This window comes from Rattus rattus, chromosome 1, assembly GCF_011064425.1.
Source record: "Rattus rattus isolate New Zealand chromosome 1, Rrattus_CSIRO_v1, whole genome shotgun sequence".
Classification (NCBI taxonomy): Eukaryota; Metazoa; Chordata; class Mammalia; order Rodentia; family Muridae; genus Rattus; species Rattus rattus.
In genome coordinates, this window is record NC_046154.1 from 269884147 (window position 1) to 269902570 (window position 18424).

At 48.2% G+C, this 18424-nt stretch overlaps 1 protein-coding gene across 1 annotated transcript in view; it reads right to left on the reverse strand.

The window, feature by feature from the left end:
* The window catches only part of Slc38a4 (solute carrier family 38 member 4), a 59521-nt gene extending 52402 nt beyond the window's left edge, over positions 1-7119 (reverse strand). Inside the window, exon 1 of the mRNA XM_032885629.1 lies at positions 7056-7119. The gene's annotated coding sequence lies outside the window, so the exon portion shown is untranslated. The remainder of the gene's footprint in view (positions 1-7055) is intronic.
* Between the last annotated feature and the right edge of the window lie 11305 nt (positions 7120-18424).

Genomic DNA, 18424 nt, shown 5'->3' on the forward strand with positions numbered 1-18424 from the left:
GTTTCGACTGGACCCACCTGTCCTCTTCTTACAAAGTGTAAGCTAAGGAATCTTTATCTGGGGACAGAAACCATCAGGACTGCGTCCTTTGCTTATGGAAGGGCAGCATGGATGCAAATTTGGGAAAGAACCCCACACAGTGCTGTGACTTGTCAACAGTTTGGAGTCTACATGTGGGGTGCTAAAATCCACTCTCTTGGACAGTACTGTACACCTTCATCTTCCCCTTCTCACTGGGGGGTGTACAGCTGTCCGGTGGGCACTGGCTGAAGGTGAGAGGGACCCCAACTCATCTGGGCACTATTTGAAAGGACTTCTCTCCCTTAAATCCCAGCAGCTTCCACTGGGGTGCTAAACAAGAACGTTCACAGATTTTTTTTTTTTAATGTGGCACTAAATGAAGTACCTGGGTATTGGTTAGCAATGAGAAAACACAAAACTATTGGTTTCTCTGGCAATTTGAGTGGATCGTAAGAACGGTATAGAGAGTGGAATAAATCCGTCTCAAAAGGAACATACGGGATGATTCTGCTCAGGTGAGATCCTCAAAAGGGGCATCAGTAAGTCACAGAGAGTCCTAGTTCCCAGGGGCAGGAACAAAGAGATGGACTTCATAATAAAGGGTCAGCATAGGCCACACCCATGCAAGTTCTGAATCTTGACTGGTTACAGTCACACACATATATGTGCGTGATAAAATTAGAGACCACACCCACCCAAACAATATCAAGTTTGGTTTTGATGCCGTGTTAAAACGTGTCAGACGCTACTAGAGAGAACCGGGAGCTGGCAATACATTCTGCGTTGAGCCTAGCATTCATGAGGCCCTCTCTTCAATCCCCAGCATCAGATGGGAGGGAGAGGGAATGAGACAGGAGGGAAGAATGGTTCTGAGGGACCTGTGAGGAGGATACCTAGCCCTCTCTGTCTCCTTTGCTTTAATAAGTCTATCACTGTGGAGAACTCACAGGAGTATGGACTCCCCTCGGTAGAAAGGATGATTGGATGACAGTAAAACAACTCGAGAGACGATGAAGCACCTGATGTGTTCCTAAAGTGTGCTGTTATAACATTACTCCTTGGAAAGCCAGAGCAAAGTCAATGCCTCCCCGGACCAGTACAAAGCAGTTCTATCTGGCTAATTCTGTGCCAACTGGATGCTTTTGCAGCATCCAGAAAGCCCGGCTGGAAACTCTAACCCTTAGGTGACATTACCTAAATGGCAAAGGTCAGGTCAGTCACACAGCTTTTAGGCAAGCCCTGCATGGGTGCAACAGGTCCCCGCTTTGTGGACACATGAGACCCAAGCCTGTGGTGTATACCACCTAGAGTAGGGGTTTCCAGCCTCTGTCCTCACCGGGTCCCCTTTGCAGGGCTCTCCCACACGTCCCTGTCAAGTTCACTGCCCCCTCTTCCACCCCTGCTGGCCCCTCTCTCTGAAGCACCCAGTCATAGCAAAAGCATCTGGCGAACCTGTGTATGCGTTATCCCCGGCCAGTGACTTTGGTCCTCCTGCTCCACGGGAAGAGGCTCATGCTGGCCTCGTGGACGCCCCTGGTGCTGCTGCAACTCCAGCTGCCTCCCAGGTGAGTTACCGGTTTTTTATCTTTTCTTCTTCAACATTTTATAGCACCCGGAGTGTGCCCAGTGTTATAAAATTATGCCAAAACAAAGAGCAAAGTCCTTGTCCCGAGGAGCAGGGTGCGTAAAAGGAGCGAATGACGCAGGGTAGAAAGGACAGGACAAACAGCAGGCGCACCGGGCGGGTGTAAGGTTTAGGAGGGAGGTAAGACAGAGCCAAGGCTCTCAATGGCTCAGCATGAAGGAGTCACAGCCCAAGGCTGACTGTAGGGAGCAGGATGCGAACATTCCACCCAGTGTTTACCAGACTCAGTACAGCATCCCTGTAATCTATAAGGTGTACCCTTCAGTCACATGGGAAGGGCAAGCCTGATCTCTCTCACCTTCAACAGCCCAAGGGTTACAAAGCCCCCTGCAGGACGCCGAGTGCTTTACAAATGTGAAATCCTTTGCTTCCCCCAGGGCCCGGGAACCAGAATGTTCTCAGGTTTTGTGGATAAACAGTGAAGGTCAAGCCAACTTGCCCAAGGTCAGTCTAGTACAAAACGGAAGAGTCAGAGAATGAACCCGGAACACCCACTTGACACAGCCCAGCCGTGAGCTCCTAAAGCTCAGCCCGCCAACAGCCTTGGGCTCGAACTCCCCAGCCAGATGCAGTGACCAACTCTATGTTGACTGTGGCTTATAAATGCTCACAGTGGCTGTCAGCAAGAGTCAAACATAGAGTGATTGTTTGAAGAACAAATACTGGCAGTGGAGGAGGAGGAAGAGGAGGAGGAAGAGGAGGAGGAAGAAGAAGAAGAAGCCCATTTTTCTTTCCTTTGTTCAACAAACATGCACCAAGTGTCTGGAATGTATACAGCAATGCACTGCACTAGTCAACAAGATGCAAAAATTAGAGAACACCGAGGAGCTGCAGACAACTTCTGTTTGAATCACAGATGCGTGATTGATCAAGATGGTGGGAGGCCAGCACGCAGTTCACACCGCCTTTGTGTCATTTGCTAAATGGCAGAATCCCGAAGCCAGACTGTCCCACGTGCGACTCACTTGGTCCTTCTTTCCTTCCTCTATAATTTCCTTCATTTTAGTTGTGGTAGTTTTTGTTTGTTTGTTTGTTTGTTTGTTTTTGGTTTTGTTGGATTTTTTTATTGTTGGTTGTGGTGTGTGTGTGTGTGTGTGTGTGTGTGTACAACTTTTCCCTCAGAATTGGAATGTTCTCCCCAGGAGGGAAGAAGTCTCACGAGATTTCAGAAACTAACAGAACTTTAAGAAGGCCATGGAAGCTCAGAAAGCTAAAAGATTTACAAAACTTCTGCCCCAGCTCACACGAAGCTGAGGGAGACTCTTCAGTAGAACTGTCTACGAGTTGAGCAGGGAGCTCCAGCCACACACCTTTCGAGAGCCCTCGCTGACACTGGGGTGGGCTTTGTGGTACGTAGCTATCTCTCCTCCATCCAGATTCCTGTAAGGACCCTCTCCTTAGTGACTCATCTCAGGGATCTCACTGGTTCCCTCGGCTACACTGGGATGAAATCCTCCGTTAGCTCTGTCACTGGTGCTTATCTGAGAGAAATAGACATTTTTCACATTTCTCCGGGGAAAAGTCAGAAAGCACAGTAAAAAAAAAAAATAGATAAATAAAAATAAAAAATAAACACATTATCAAAAGCAAATACATCCAGGGTAGGGATGGTGCACACCTCTAATCCCTACACTCTGGAGGCAGAGCGGGCATGGTGTACAGAGTGAATTCCAGGACAGCCAGGCAGGGCTATACAGGGAAACCCCATCTGGATGTCTAGAAACAAACAAACAAACAAAACAAGCACACACACACACACAACAATCTCTCTCTCTCTCTCTCTCTCTCTCTCTCTCTCTCCTCTCCCTCTCCCTCTCCCTCTCCCTCTCCCTCTCCCTCTCCTCCTCTCCCTCTCCCTCTGTCCCCCACTCTTGATGGGCTGGCTCCAGAGAGGAATGAGCCTGAGGTCAGATTCCTAGCACCTGTGTAAAAGCTGGGCCTACAAAACACGTCCCTAGCTCTATCACTGGAGGCAGATGCCCAGATCTCCAGGGCAGTCAGTGAGATCTGGCTTCACTGAGATAGTATCTCAGGGACTAAAGTGACTCACAATAGAGAAAGGCATCCAACATGGACGGCGGGCCTCTATACATCATGCACACCCACCCACGTATCCAACATGGACGGCTGGCCTCCACACATCATGCACACCCATCTACTTACCAATACACGCACATGAATCCACCAAACAGTGACACTTGTTAGCATTTAAACATCTCAGATAACGTCCCAGGTAGATAAAGCAGCAGCATCGTTAGTAATAGCTACCTCACGCCGCATGTTTAGGGTACACCAGACATCAGCCTAAACATTCCACAAGGAAGAAGCTGCTCGCTCCTCATGAGCCACGAGGCATGCGTGCTATCCTGAATCACACAGGAAGAAACCCTGCTCGAAGACTTACTCCAAAAGTGTGACGTCTAATCCAGTAAAAGAAACATGTTGGGGTATCTGCATGCCTCGATAGCTCTGAACTCCCTCCTACTGACCTTCTGATCCAAGAGCTTACGAGTACAGGTGTGGTGGAAACGCAAGATGATACCCGAACCCTCAGTGAAAAGCAAAACTCATACAAAAGCGCCCTTAGAATTGACGTTGGAAGCTAATTTCCTTTCTTTTTTAAAATTTATTTACTTACTATATATAAGTACACTGTAGCTGTCTTTAGACACACTAAAAGAGGCCACCAGATCTCATTACAGATGGTTGTGAGCCACGATGTGGTTGCTGGGATTTGAACCCAGGACCTCTGGAAGAACAGCCTCTTAAGCGCTGAGTCATCTCTCCAGCCCCGGAAGCTAGTTTTCAAAAAATAGTTTGAAAAGCCATGACCATACCTGCCATGACCGTCCATGGATATGGGAAGATGGCAGTCCTGCCATGTATCACTCAAATCCCCACGTCACCGCAGTTTGAACAATATTTTTATTTCGTGACTTGTGCACTGCCTACTGAAGTAAATGATAAAACTACAAAAAATTAAAATCAGGACAGAAAACTCCCTCCAGCTCACCCTGGGGTGTTTGCTACAATTTCCCTCCTCACCTCCTCTTATTCCTCACCTGGCCAACTCCTGCTTCTGCTTCAAAACTTAGCTTAAGAATCTCCTCATTGGGCTGGAGAGATGGCTCAGTGGTTAGGAGCACTGACTGCTCTTGCAGAGGTCCTGAGTTCAATTCCCAGCAACCACGTGGTGGCTCACAACCATCCGTAATGGGATCTGATGCTGTCTTCTGGTGTGTCTGAAGACTCACATTAAATAAATAAATAAATAAATAAATAAATAAATAAATAAATAAATATTTTAAAAATCACCTCATCTTGTCGGGCAGTGGTGGCGCATTAGTGGTAGAGGTAGGAGTTCAAGACCTACAGAATTGAGTTCTAGGATAGCCAGGGCTATACAAAAGAAACCCTGTCTCAAAAAACAAACAAACAAACAGAATCGCCTAATCTTGTGACACCACCTGACCTGCTCAAAGCCCACCCCGCTGAAAAACCAAATGCTGCTACAGAACATAACGGTTTGCTTAATTATCCTCCACTAGACTAATCCACTATTCAACAAACGTTTATGATCACAAAGAATTTGCTCTGCCCTGTGTGAAGGGTCAGGGGAGACAGATTACCAAAATAAATAAATAAATACATAAAAAAATCAAAACAAAACAACCTAACAGATTTCCTGCAAGCCGGTGTTACACTCTGGGGAATGAATGAGTGGAATTAGATCATCGTGTAAATAAAAGGTAGACCACAGGAAGGTTTATGGTCGTGTGAAAGTGATTCTGTTTTTCCGTTTCTTCCATCCTCTACTATGACACACAGCACCTTTCTGTCCTCTTCCCGCCCGGTTTGGTCTCTTTAAGGAGACAAGGAGGAACCTGTGGGGTCCGGACCTCTTCGGAGGATCTAAGGACACTTTCACAGTCGATTCCTATCAAATATCCCACTTGCTTATCAGGTAGTTACATTATGATTCGTGACAGTAGCAAAATTATAGTTATGCAGTAGCAATGGGCTAATTCTCAGCTGGGCGTTCACTACGGCATGAGGAGCTATTATACTGAAGGGTCACAGCGTTAGAAAGCTCGAGAACCCCTGATTTATCCTTTTACCGTACACACGTAATGAGAACCAAACATCAAGCAAGCGCCAGTTTGCCTCACTCCGGCTTTCCCGAGGACTCCGATCCAGGCGCTAGCCCAGAGCCTCAGAAATCCCTCTAGTCTTATGGCGACTACCCAGGTATCCATCCCTAATCCCTCCTCGCTTGGGTCTCAGGTTCAGCTCGCCCCTCTTCCTCCAACTGGGTCAGCAGTGCCGAAGCATTCAAAGGCTCCGGTGTGTAAGGAAGAGTTGTTCTCTCCGCCTTTCCCGGTAGCTCGCTGGGAGGATCCGACCAAGGAACCCAGCCCGATCCCGCCCCGATCCTCTCCTCAACCCGAAGAGACACCTGTGCCTCGGGTCCGGCTGTCCGTTCCCGCGCTCACTGCCTCCGGTGTGGAAAAGTTGCTTCTTGTAGACCAACCCGTCCCCTCCCAATCACTCTTCGGTAGGTTTCCCCCTCCTCCGAAGTCTTCCGTTCCGGCCGCGTCCCCCACCCTACTGCGGGGTTTCGGCGCCTGGGGCGGCAGGTCCCGATCGCACCACGGGGGAAACTAGCCTGGGCTCTAAACAAATTCCCCCTCTGCTCCAAGCTCTTGGGACTCCTTAGAGTCCGCGACCCAAAGCCCCGCACCCCCGGGAGCCTGCTGATCTACTCGCGGTACGGAAATACAACAGCGGGAGCATGTTCGCCGTCAGAAATTCAACTATCAACTATCAAGAGACCGCGAGTCTATTTTAAACCCTCAACCCGGGTTCCCCCCTCCCGGGAGCGGGGGAGGCAGAGGCGCACTTCCAGCGACTCGGGTAACACCTCGTGGGCACGATCCCCAACGGCGAGGAGCCAGGTCATGGGAAGGGTGCAATCCTCTTTAAGAGGCTGCTACTATAGCTAGGAGGTCCCACTGCAAAATCTCAGCGCCGGTGGACCTCCGGTCGGCAAGCCCACACCCCGTCTCTGGAAACGGCCACGCGGGCACAGTAGGAAAAAGAGCCCCCAAAAAAGCCCCTTAAGCTACCCTCTCCGCCTGCCCTGGTTTACTTTATTTCTAGTCACTGAAATAACCCAGTTAGCCTCTAGTTCTAAGGCATAACCAACAAATTCTGACCCTACGGAGTTCCGAGACCTATATGCCCCCACGTGCGCCTGTCCCCACGCGTGCGCGCGGGCGAGCACACACAGACGCGCACAGACACACACAAGCCCACGTAGGTTAGGATCCAGTTCTAAATGTCCACGCTGACACGGGCCTAAGAGAAAAATATAATACTTTTCACTCACCCGCCTCTACCTTCTTCGGGTTGGAATCCAATGGATGTGGCGGCAAGGGTGAGAGTGAGAGACCCTTCCTTCTTTTCTTTACGCTTCCTAAAGAGTGGAAATTTCCATCCTGTGATAGGGGGCGGCATCTCGATCTCCCTCCTTGAGGACCCTCCCTTCCAGCCGAGCCACCAATAGCAGTGCAGGAACCTGATATGTCAACAGAAACATCTTTCCAGGTGGAGTCTAGCTGACCAGCTGTCCTCTTAGTGGGAAGCCTGGAGCCCAGGAGAGCGATGGAGGCCCCCTCCAGCCGCCCTGGGCCCTGGTGACCAAAGAGTTTGTTCTGAGTTCATTTTTTTTGATGTGAAGTTTCTCCATTTGGAGGGATTTTCCTGTGTGCAGGACTTACCTACATCTTTAAGTAGGTAAACGTGTTCAGTATAGATTATTCAATAAACAACTTTTTCACGGGCTACGGAGCTGACTGACACCACATAAAGAAAAGAAGAGAATGCGAACAAATAGAAAATGGCGGTCATAGTAAAAGTCACTTTGGGCAAAACAAGGGCGACCTTACTGCCACCTACTTGTGGACCCTTCCCGTAATTCTCTTCCGGGGTCCTAATTCAAATGATTCCGAGTATAAAGAAGCTGTAATAAACTGCGTTCTCTGCTTGTTGGGAGGGTCTTAAAGGGAAGTACGCATACAGAACCAGTTTCTGATAAAACCATTTCTGACGCTAAGCATAGTTCTCGCCTCAAAGAAAGCTCGCGTTCATTTAATAATAGTTGTCATTCTTTTGGCGGGGAAAGGGATTCATCAATGGAGAACTGGCCTCCAGGAATTTAACAGGCTCCCCAGGGACACAGACAGGGCTTTTGGAACCCTCACACGCCCAACGTAAGTTAGTGGAGAGGGCTTCTGGCCTCACTGCCCCCTGGAAGAACACCTCGCTCTTCGCACTTTATAGCTCCTGTTATTAGAACAGTACTAGACATGGCGGCTGCTTTAGACTTCAAACAATGTAACAAATTAACAACGCAAATGTCTGCATGCTAATAAGGAACACTCAAAACACTCCATTGGCCCTCCGTTTCTGTCTGTCTGTCTGTCTCTGTGTCTCTCAGTGTCTCTGCCTCTGTCTCTTTGTCTTTCACCGTCTCTGTCTCTCTCTTACACACAAGCGTACACACACACACACACACCATACAAAACAGTTCAAAAGCAGGGTAGAACAGTATATGAACAGCATGATTTTTGTAACCCCACTCCCAAAGCACAATATATAGGAAATATTTAGTTTCCTGAAAGTAGGTTAGCAATCCTGGTCAAATGTATATTTGGCTTCTCCTGGCAAGAATTCTTGTTCATATTTTGTGGAGTTAGAATATAGCAGAATAATTTTTAAAGTCCCCTTCAACTTGCTGGAATTGGGTTTTATTTAAACTATGGTACCTGCTACTGTCTTTTCTTCACTAAAGTGAGGGTCGTGCAATAAGCCACTTACAGGTCAGAGTAGCTGGATACCATAAGAGGATTCAGGGCAGAAGGAAGTAGATTTCTATCTCTCAGTGCCTAACCTGAGACACAGGAGAAACCAAGGCAGGCATGTAAATAGAACATCAGTGGGGAGAGAACGGCTGGAGGTAAATAACTCCTCCGTGCCTGCAGCTCATGACCAACGTACTTTCCTGTGTAAGAGCCCAACTTTTAAAAAACAGAAGTTCTATCGTCCATCTTTCTTTTGTTTTCATTTTTATTTTTAAAAATTGTTTAGCTTACGCGTATGGGTATTCTGCCTACACATTCGCCTAGCGTGGGCATGCCTGGTGCTCTCAAGCCAGAAGAAGGTGTCGGATCCCCTGGAACTGCAATTACAGGAAGTTGTGAGCCACCACATGGGTGCTGGGAATCGAACTCAGGTCCTCTGCAAGAGCAGCAAGTGCTCTTAAACAGAGTCATCTCTTCAGCCAACTTGTAAATGAACTCTTTATTTAATCAGTTCTTGGCATCTGCGACTTAGCTAGTACCAAAAAAAAAAAAAAAATTTAAAAAATCAAAAACTATGGTCTATTGCTTGGTATAATAGGAAACTGCGTTATTTATTTCTATATGCTGTAAATATGAATCTGGTTGTGGGCTGCGGGAAAACAGTGCTAATTTCATCTATAAAGCATTAGCATTCTGATTTAGTGCAACCCGCTCCTCTTTTGTGGTGGCTGTATTTCAACAGAGTTCTAGAAGGTTCTCAGAGTAATGTGGAGAAGCGACAGGCAACTGAAAAGCCTTCTGGTCTCTCCACTATGAAAAGTTGGCCATGAAAGGCCACGTAGCAGTGACCTGGTTCCTCCGGGGTCATGGAAACCAGTGTTTGAAGGGTCAGGAGGCCCGGTGACAAGTCATATGAAGGTCCGTGCAGGACCACACTCTGACGCACATTTTGGTTTAGTGTGAGATCATTCTCAGGCTCTGGAGAAGACACCCTCTACCCTAATTTTAGGGTCAGCCCACGGGGACAAAGTAGTTAAATTCTAGAGACTAGATTTTTCCGGAAAAACAGACAGACAATTGTTAATACAATTTGCCTGGAATATACTCTTTTCAGGCAGCCTCACAAGCTTATCTATCAATGGAGGAAAAGAAACTGTGGCTGTTGGAGGGAGAGGAGGAAGAAGCAGCTAGGGTCTCCTCACACTCTGTAAAGCTTCGCCAGCTAAAAAGTCTCCACTCAAAAGTTTATAAGCCACTCTACAGGCGGACAACCAGTCAGACACCCAGACCCCCGCTCTCCATTCTAGCTCTGACCCTCAGGGCATCCACCACCGGAGTCCTAACTGCTAGTATTCTAAAGTCAAGCTTCCCAAGGCCGGTGGCTTTCCACAGCTCAGTGTTTCTTGAACACTGGGTCTTGAACGCTTGAACCTCTTCCTGGAAACCCTTGTTATGGGCTCTACCTGTCGACGTCCCCTCATTTCTCACCGTTTAAGCCTGAGTTCTGTGTTGGTGCTGCCGTGGTTCCATGGGGGAGGGGTGGTTTTGGGGGCTTTTACTACTTCGGTAGGAAGGGGGAAGTTGCTTAGCCTACACAAAACTTGAAGAAGTACCTCTGTACCCCTCCAAGCAACTGCCGCTCACTCGCCAGGATTCCCTATTCTGTTTCCCGGGAGGCCATGAGGCCAGTGTCCTTTCAGCCCCACCGCTGATGAAGCTGTTAGGGGAAAGGACAGCACAAGGCTGGCCCTGGTCTTTCATTGCCATTCTCCCAGGCCAGCCTTCAAGAGCCCATAAACTCGTGGCTGTGCATTCGGCAAGCCCGGGGAGTGGGACATCTGAGGAGAATGTTCCTGGCCAGAAATAAGCAACTAAAACGAGGGCTCACGGGACTGCACACAGGAACCCCGTGAGTAGGTCATGCCTTTATGTGCTGCCTTCCCCTCCTCGAGGGGGTCATTCTCTTCTACTCTCCGTCTGCCTATAGACAGCCCCCGACGTGTGTGTCGTGACCCCCCCACCTCCCCAAACCACACTATCTGACAGACTTGGACTGGGTGCCTCCCAGTGGACAGGCACGGCCCTGTCCTTGAGGAGACCGTAATTCGGGAGGAGAAAGTATTGTTGTCAAAGTGTGATTCAGTCGTGCATAAAGGGTCACAACCACACCCACATGGGAGGAAAACTCTGCCCCGGGAGAAAAATGGCAGATGGGGTGGGACTGTTTGACTTGCTCACCTAGCTGTAGCACAGGCTTGCTCACGCGCCTGTGGGAGGTAGCTCTGTCCAGAGAGTGTTCCTGAGAGGGTGGGAGCACTCAGCCTGCCCCTCTGGAGCAGGAAGAACATTGCTCTTGTTCAGGTGCCCTCTCCTCACTCTCCCCAGAGCCTAGCAAGTGCATGTTTCCAAAGAGGATAAAAGAGGGACTCTGGTTTCATTTCTGCCTTCCTGCCAGGCTGCCTGGGTGGCCTCGTCACTCTGAGCATCATCTTTCACTGTCAGGTCTTTCTCTTTGCCGTCTGAGGGGAAATGACCTCACTTGTGTCTGTATTGGGGAGGGGGAGGGGGAGAGGCAGGGGGATTCTTTCTGATAGAGAATCCTCTATTGATGTGAAAAATGAGGGAAAGGAGAACTTTGTACCTCAACATACCAAGGAGTTCAGGGGAGGTTTGGGGGGCCATAAGAAGCCTACCTGGAGAGAGCCTGACTGAACTTGGTCTATGTGGAGACCTCAGGTATCCCAGTTTTGAGAAGGGTATGTGGAGTGCGAAGCCGAGGGACATTCCTTTAAACCTTCAACCAGCAGAAAAACACGAGAGGGTCGATTTGAAGCTGCGACTTACAGTCAGGCCCACATCTGCCCTGAATCCTGTATTGACGTATTGCGGCACGCCCGTATGCTAGGAAAGATGTGTTGCAAGATTCTGCAATATTTAATGAGTAAAGGACAAAGTCATATCTCGCTCAGCCTGTGGCTCTGCCTGAAGCCCGTAATGAAACCAGTTTTCATGCCACCCGTTAAATTCGTAAGGATTGGGGTGGGGGTGGGGGTACCTATTAGGTAAACTTGACCATTCCTTTTTTTTTTTTTTTTCCTGGAGCTGGGGACCGAACCCAGGGCCTTGAGCTTGCTAGGCAAGCGCTCTACCACTGAGCTAAATCCCCAAACCCAAACTTGACCATTCCTGTTCAAAGGAATGGGTCAGTGAGTCAAGATGTCAAGATGGCCGACATTTGGTATCTGATTAGAACCCCAAGCATCCTCCTCAGTTTGTGTCTTCCTTCTCTCCATAAACTCCTCTCTCTGCCTCCCAGGCTCTCCCTCTGAGATGGTCTGATGATACAGGACCCCGCTCTTTGGCTGCTGTTTGGTAGAGAAGTACACTGAACGAAGTGTGATGTTGGGACTCCATCCTAACTTCTAGCTTAAATGACCCGTTCTGATCCCGGCGTACCAATTCACCGTCCTATTCACTCTTACAAGGCGAGAAAGTTTATTCCGGGCTGGGGGAAATGGCGCAGTCAGGAAAGTGTTTGTCTCATCCTGAACACCCACACGAAGCACCAGGCATTGCTTGAAATCCCAAGGTAGGGCAAGCGACAAGACAGGGGAAGCCTGGGGTTTGCTGGTCATCCAGTACAACCGAATCCATAAGCTCCATATTGAACAGGAAACACTACCTCAAAAAATAAGGTAGGGTGCGATTGAGAAACACTCCTGAGATTGACCTCTGGCCAACACAGACATTGCACACTAGGGGACAGAGGGAGGGAATGAAGGAATGCTGGGAGCACAAAGGCTTGATCACAGATAGCGCCAGGGAGACCAGGAATGTTGAACACATGCAGGGCTGACTGGGAAAAAAAGATGTATAACCTGTTTTCTGCCTTGAGGCTAGTGATAGAGGGAGCCAGTCACCTGGGCAATCTCTGCTATCTGTAGGGCCAGGTCATTCCTGGCTCCCCCAGCTCCCACAGCTAGATGACCACACTGGATCCTCCCCTAGGCCCTTACGATGAAGTAAGTCTATCTTCATAGCCCATCTGTGCATCTCCACACAAGAATTGACAAGCACTTTGAGAAGAGTTTTGAAATGATGCCTCCTCATGAAACCAAGAAACTTACTCCCCAAGCTGTACTATACTTAAAAATGCTGAAATAGGTACCCCAGTATCAGACTCTAGAGCAATGGTTCTCAACCTTCCTAATGCTGCGGCCCTTTAACGTGGTTCCCCAGGTTGTGGTGACTCCCGATCATAAAATTATTTTCATTGCTACTTTGTAACTGTACTTTCGCTACTGTTATGAATCATAACGTAAACATCTGTGTTTTCCAGTCCTCGTAAGCAAGCCCCTGTGACAGGGTCATTCGACCCCCACAGGGTCTCAACCCACAGGTTGGGGACTGCTGCTGTAGAAATTTGAGCTGGCTACTGGGTCTCCTTGAGGTAATTTCTTTCTTGCCTCATGTGGATCCTTAACCTGCTGGTTCTGGCGTTTGCAGAGACCCTCATATTTCGGGGCAGAGAAGGAGGGAGGAGAGGGATTATTCTACTCAAACGGGAAAATAAATGTCCTGCTTCATGTTGCCCAGGTGTGGAATCTCTAGCCCCAAACGAAGTCACCCTTCTCTTGTTTTTATCACAAATTCACTTTTCATTAGGTAGAGTGAATATTTAGGGCAGGCAGCCCTAAGGAACCACCAATCCCAAAGCCCATCAAAGATTTCTTTTCCTGATCTCCTACGGAGCAAGCCCTGAAAAGACATATGTCATGGCGGCCTACAAACTCCCCACGGTAAAGAGGCTCTGCCAGCACAGGGTAGACCCTAGTGGGGAAACAACATGGCCATGCAGATACCTGTGTGGTGTGTCTTTAGCTTTCTCTCGCCCCGTAGAAGATGCTGTTCCCATGTTCCCACATTCTCATCCCTCTCCGTATAGAACCCACTTCTCCATAGAGAACCCGCTGAGGGGCAAGGCATGAGACCCACTGACATCCAGCGGAAAACAGATCAAGGTCCTATTGTTGGTTAAGTGACAATTTTGGGACCATCTAAGACAGAAACAAGTAAGGCACCATTGTTTTAAAGCACTTGCAGTGTGGTAGAGGGAGGTGAAACAAAGTGTGCTAAGCAGAGAGACGGCGGAGAGGCCCAGGTTAAAGAGTAGACATGAAGGGACGCCTCATGGAGAATATTTCTGAACACACCTAACACAGCCTTCTCGGAAGCACAGCCGCTGTAACTGATGTTGTCTGACATTGGGAAGAGACTGCTTTCTGAGGAAAGCCTGTACTTTTCAACAGCAAAATAAGATCACTTTATAGACCACACAATGAATGGATCTCTATGGAATTTCAAACAGTGGGGGAAGAAATGTACAAAACTCTATGCTCTCCAACCACTGACAGGGCAAACAGAGGACGGCCTCAATCATCTGGATGCTCGGTGAAATAAGACCCCAGGACTCCATCCCGAAGGAACTGCTCGACTAACAGTTTGAACTGTGGCCTTCGAGCCTGTAGTTTAGTTACAACACCACCACACCGCCAGCCAGCAAACCAAGGCAGCTGTTCTCAACCTGTAGGTCACGACGCCTTTGTGGGCCAAACAACCCTTTGATAGGGGTGGCCTATCAGTATCCTGCATGTCAGATGTTTGCATCATGATTTGTAAAAGCAGCGCCAACACGAGGAACTGTATAAAAGGGTTGCAGCACTAGGAATGTCAAGAGCTGCTGCCCTGAAGTGTCATCAAATTTAGAAAATGCATCTTTACCTCTCGAAATTCTCCTATTGCCAGGGGCCTGTTTGGGAGGCCCCATTCTGACCTCCCCAAAGCCCCTCACAGTGACAGTGAACGACCAAGGCTTAACCAAGCTCTTGGTGTTCAGGGTTCATTCCTGTTTATGAGTGCCAAGAAATCCTTCAGTTTCTCACTAAGCTATCACAGAGCCTCCCGGGACCAGGTCCACAGATTTCACTCAGCATCCTGGGGCCAACTGGCCTACAGAGTCACAGTTCTGTAAGGCAGGCGCCCTCCCTGACTGAATGTGAGCATAGGAAATTCCTTACTCTTGCCCTAGGCCTAAGGAATTAAGGTCTGTAGAGTGAGCCCCCAGCAACATACAGACTGTAACAGGCGCCTATGTAGCTCCTGTTCATGCTAAGAATAGGAGTGTCTAAACCAGGCTCGCCCCTGAGAAAGTAAATTTGAGGGGAAGGAGAGTTAGGGTGGGGGCAGACGCTGAACCAGAAGGGTCTGGCGATAGTGTGCTATGTTACGAGTGAGCCGCAGGTTCTAGCGTGGGGTATGACTTATGGGTCATGCCTCTGGGATGAGCTCAGAAGTTCTAATGGGTGGAGTGAGACAGTGGAGGAATGCTGTAACAGTGTGTTTCAACATATGGCCCTTTGATCATGGCATTGGGAGCGGGGGTTGAGGGGAGGATGCTGGTGCCTCCAAGAATACTCGGGTCCAGGGCAAGCTACAGGGAAAGGATTTAGACTGAAGAAAACCATGAAGAAAGCAACCCACAGTCAACTCTAAGAATACTCAAGGAGGGATCCCTGAATGTAGGGTTCACCTAGACCGAAGTGGCCCTGTTTTTTGGCAGCTTCAAGAGACGGCCTTGAGTGGAGAGAAAGCCTGTTGGAGCGGGGTGGGAGCCATGGCGTCCAGCCGTCCAGCTGCTGCTGCTGCTGCTGGCGCAAGTCATGACCTGAGCTCTGCAGGGAAGATCGCCTCTCATGACGTCAGCCCAACGAGGAAATGACCTTGAAGGAAACAGAACCCTGATTAGTTGCAAGAAAAGTGCTCATTTCCATTTTCCCTTTCCGAGAACGGCCGTGTCATGCAGTCAATGAAATTAGTGTGCATCGCTTTTGCCTACTTCAATGACAAATGGGAGAGACCTGATAATGTGGGAGACGTCAAACGGCCAAGTGGACTTCATTAGAACAACCTCGATGCTTCATGAAAACAGAGGGTTGTTTAGCACCTTGTCGTATGAATCACAATAAAAGCATTTTAAATGTTTAAATGCCACTTAAAACTCTGTATTGCCTCGTTATTCTAATACATAAAGTTTTGCCTGTATCTAAGCTTAAATTAAAATGGTCGGTGGTTTTATAGGGTATAGAAAGACATAACAATATAATTTTACTTATAAACATATGTATGCAAATTTTCCAACCTACGTGCACAAGGAACTCTCTTCACTTTTAAAGCACTTTCGATTACTTTGAGCACGTCTAAAGGGGCACCCAGAATGTCCCCAAAACACCAGCAGACCAGTTGCGGTCATTAAAGTTTCTCTTCTATATTCTGGCTTCTCATTTAGCACAGTAAATCAAATATTGGGAAATAATGGGCATCTTCCCACACCCAGAGTCTGATGTGCAGGAATTTTCAAGTTTCTTCCCGAGTAGCCATGACCTGGAAGGCTGCTGTAGTATTAGGAAGGACAGACCTTTTGGCTCCTTGTTTCTCCCAGTCCTCCACCCCGCTTCCCTGTACCCAACCCCTCTCCTGTCACAAATGCTTTCCATGCAAGGGAAAGACAGAGAATTATTGGTGTAAAAGAGAGAAAAGGGCTAGGACTGAGCGCACAGCTACAAGATCCCAGCCCAGCTTTTTAACTATTGAGTCCATGCTGGGCTAGCCTTTCACACTATGGAGAACAGGAGAGCATTATTTTTTAGTTCCTGAAGACTTTTAAGATAGCTTCCAAGGAGCAATGGTTCTCACTCTTGGGGCCCTGAAGTCAGGGCTGGAGAGATGGTTCAGTGGTTAACAGCACTGACTGTTCTTCCAAAGGTTCTGAGTTCAATTCCCAGCAACCACATGGTGGCTCACAGCCATCTGGGATGGGGGTCTGATGCCCTCTTCTGGTGTGTCTGAAGACAGCTACAGTGTACTCCTATACATAAAGTAAATAAATCTTTTTTTAAAAAAGGCCTTGGAGTCAAATATCATGGTTTAGACTGTTTCTTCCATGTCATTTTGTACTAAGAGGACATTTGGAATTTTGTCCTATTGATAATGTGTAATTAAGTACCCATCCTCGTGCGGTAACATGCCTCAACACCGTGGAATTCTCAAGCTGTTTTTCTCAGCCACCCACTTCTGTGGGGATGAACTGGATGAACTGAGGCTGTTTCCATACCAGAGAGGAGGGGCCTGAGGAGTCAACATGGTAGTCCGATTTTATCTTCTGTTTTGCAAAGTAAACAGATGGGGTTTCACATGTATCCCATAAGCAAGTCTTCAGCAAGTGACTTCTTTCTACTGGAGTCGCAGCACGAACATGGTGAACGAGCCCATTGCCTTTGAGCCCGGCTGCCATGAGTGATGCCCTGTGTCCCGCCGAGCAGAGACAAACCGAGGATAGATCTGTGCACCCAAGCGCCTGTGTCTCCCTCAGCTGGAGGAAGGTTTTCCGCTGGCCAGTGTGGAACCTGAGGAATCCTGACTCTGGAGGGGGCACAGCTGGGTCATCTCCGGAGAGATGAGGCTCCTCTAAGATAGGGTACCTGCCTCTTTCCAATTGTACTTCAGCAGAACAGCATGAACTTTGGTTTCCAGCCAAAGGAATATTTTCTGCTCACGGTGTGTGTCACTATATAGAATTTAAAAATACCTAACATACAATAAAATGGTAGCCTGCATGTAATCAGTACTCGGTATCTTAGTCCATTTTCTGTCGCTAAGACTAAATCCCACAGACTGGATTAAAAAATGTTTATTTAGCTCATAGCTCTGGAAGTTCGGGAAGTCCAACAGTATTGACTACTAGTGAGGGTCGTCCTGATAAGGCATAGCACGACAGAGGGTGTCCTGTAGCAAAATGGAGCTGTTGCATAGAAACTTCCTCTGAGATTAAAACTTTCTATTTTGGAAGAAAGCTCAAGATGCAGAATATTAAAGGAGAGGTAAGCAATAGGATGTTCTAAGTATGTGTGTATGTGAGTGTATGTACATGTGTGTGTATGTGTGAGTGTGTGTATGTGTGAGTGTGTGTGTGTGAGTGAGTGTGTGAGTGTGTGTGTGTGGCGGGGAGTCCATCCTACAGAGAAGCTACTCAAGATCAGGACATAAGCATCTCAATGGTTTTAGGAAGTCCCTGAAACTGACCAGATACACCAGAGCCCTCCCTCCCAAGCCTATAAGCAGTAGACTTCTCCGAGACACTCTCAGACTAGACAAGCTGCCTAGGAGAGATGCAGACCAGCTGACCTGCTTGGAAGAGGCAGCTTTGCACTTTCTGGCTAAGACCAGTTGGACTGCCTGGGAAAGGCAGTTTCCGGCCCGGTGTGCAGCACGTTTTAGATGTTCAACGTCTGTGCACTGTCATCCAAGATACGGTATGGGTCGGGAACGGTTTCAAAGCAGTTGTGAAGACGAATAACTACTTACAGAGCATGTCTGTGAAGCCCGGGGAGGAGCTTTCTGTGGAAGGAAGAAAGGCTCACTTCAGATGGCAGAAGTCCATAATTAGCAAGAGCAAGACCGGTGGCTCTTTGCTTAGAGTGAAGGCGCATGTGTGTCCCCCGGATTTCACGTGCTGGAAACCTGGTACCCAGCGGAGCCATACTGAGAGAGGGGACTCTCAGAGGAGGGCTGTGTGATGGGTGGATTAATTCACTGTGACAGGTATAGTTAGCAGACTATCAGGGGAATGGCTTTGTGATAAAGTGAGCTCTCTCAGGGACTGGCTCCTGTTACATGACAGTATTCCTGGGAGCACACAACTGGACCATAACTATAATTAATTCTGTGAATATTTAATATCATTTATTAAACCATCACAGTTACTTACATATGTATCACCAATAACTATGAGCTCATTAAGAGACCGCATCTCATTTATCCTTTTAATCTCAGCACATAG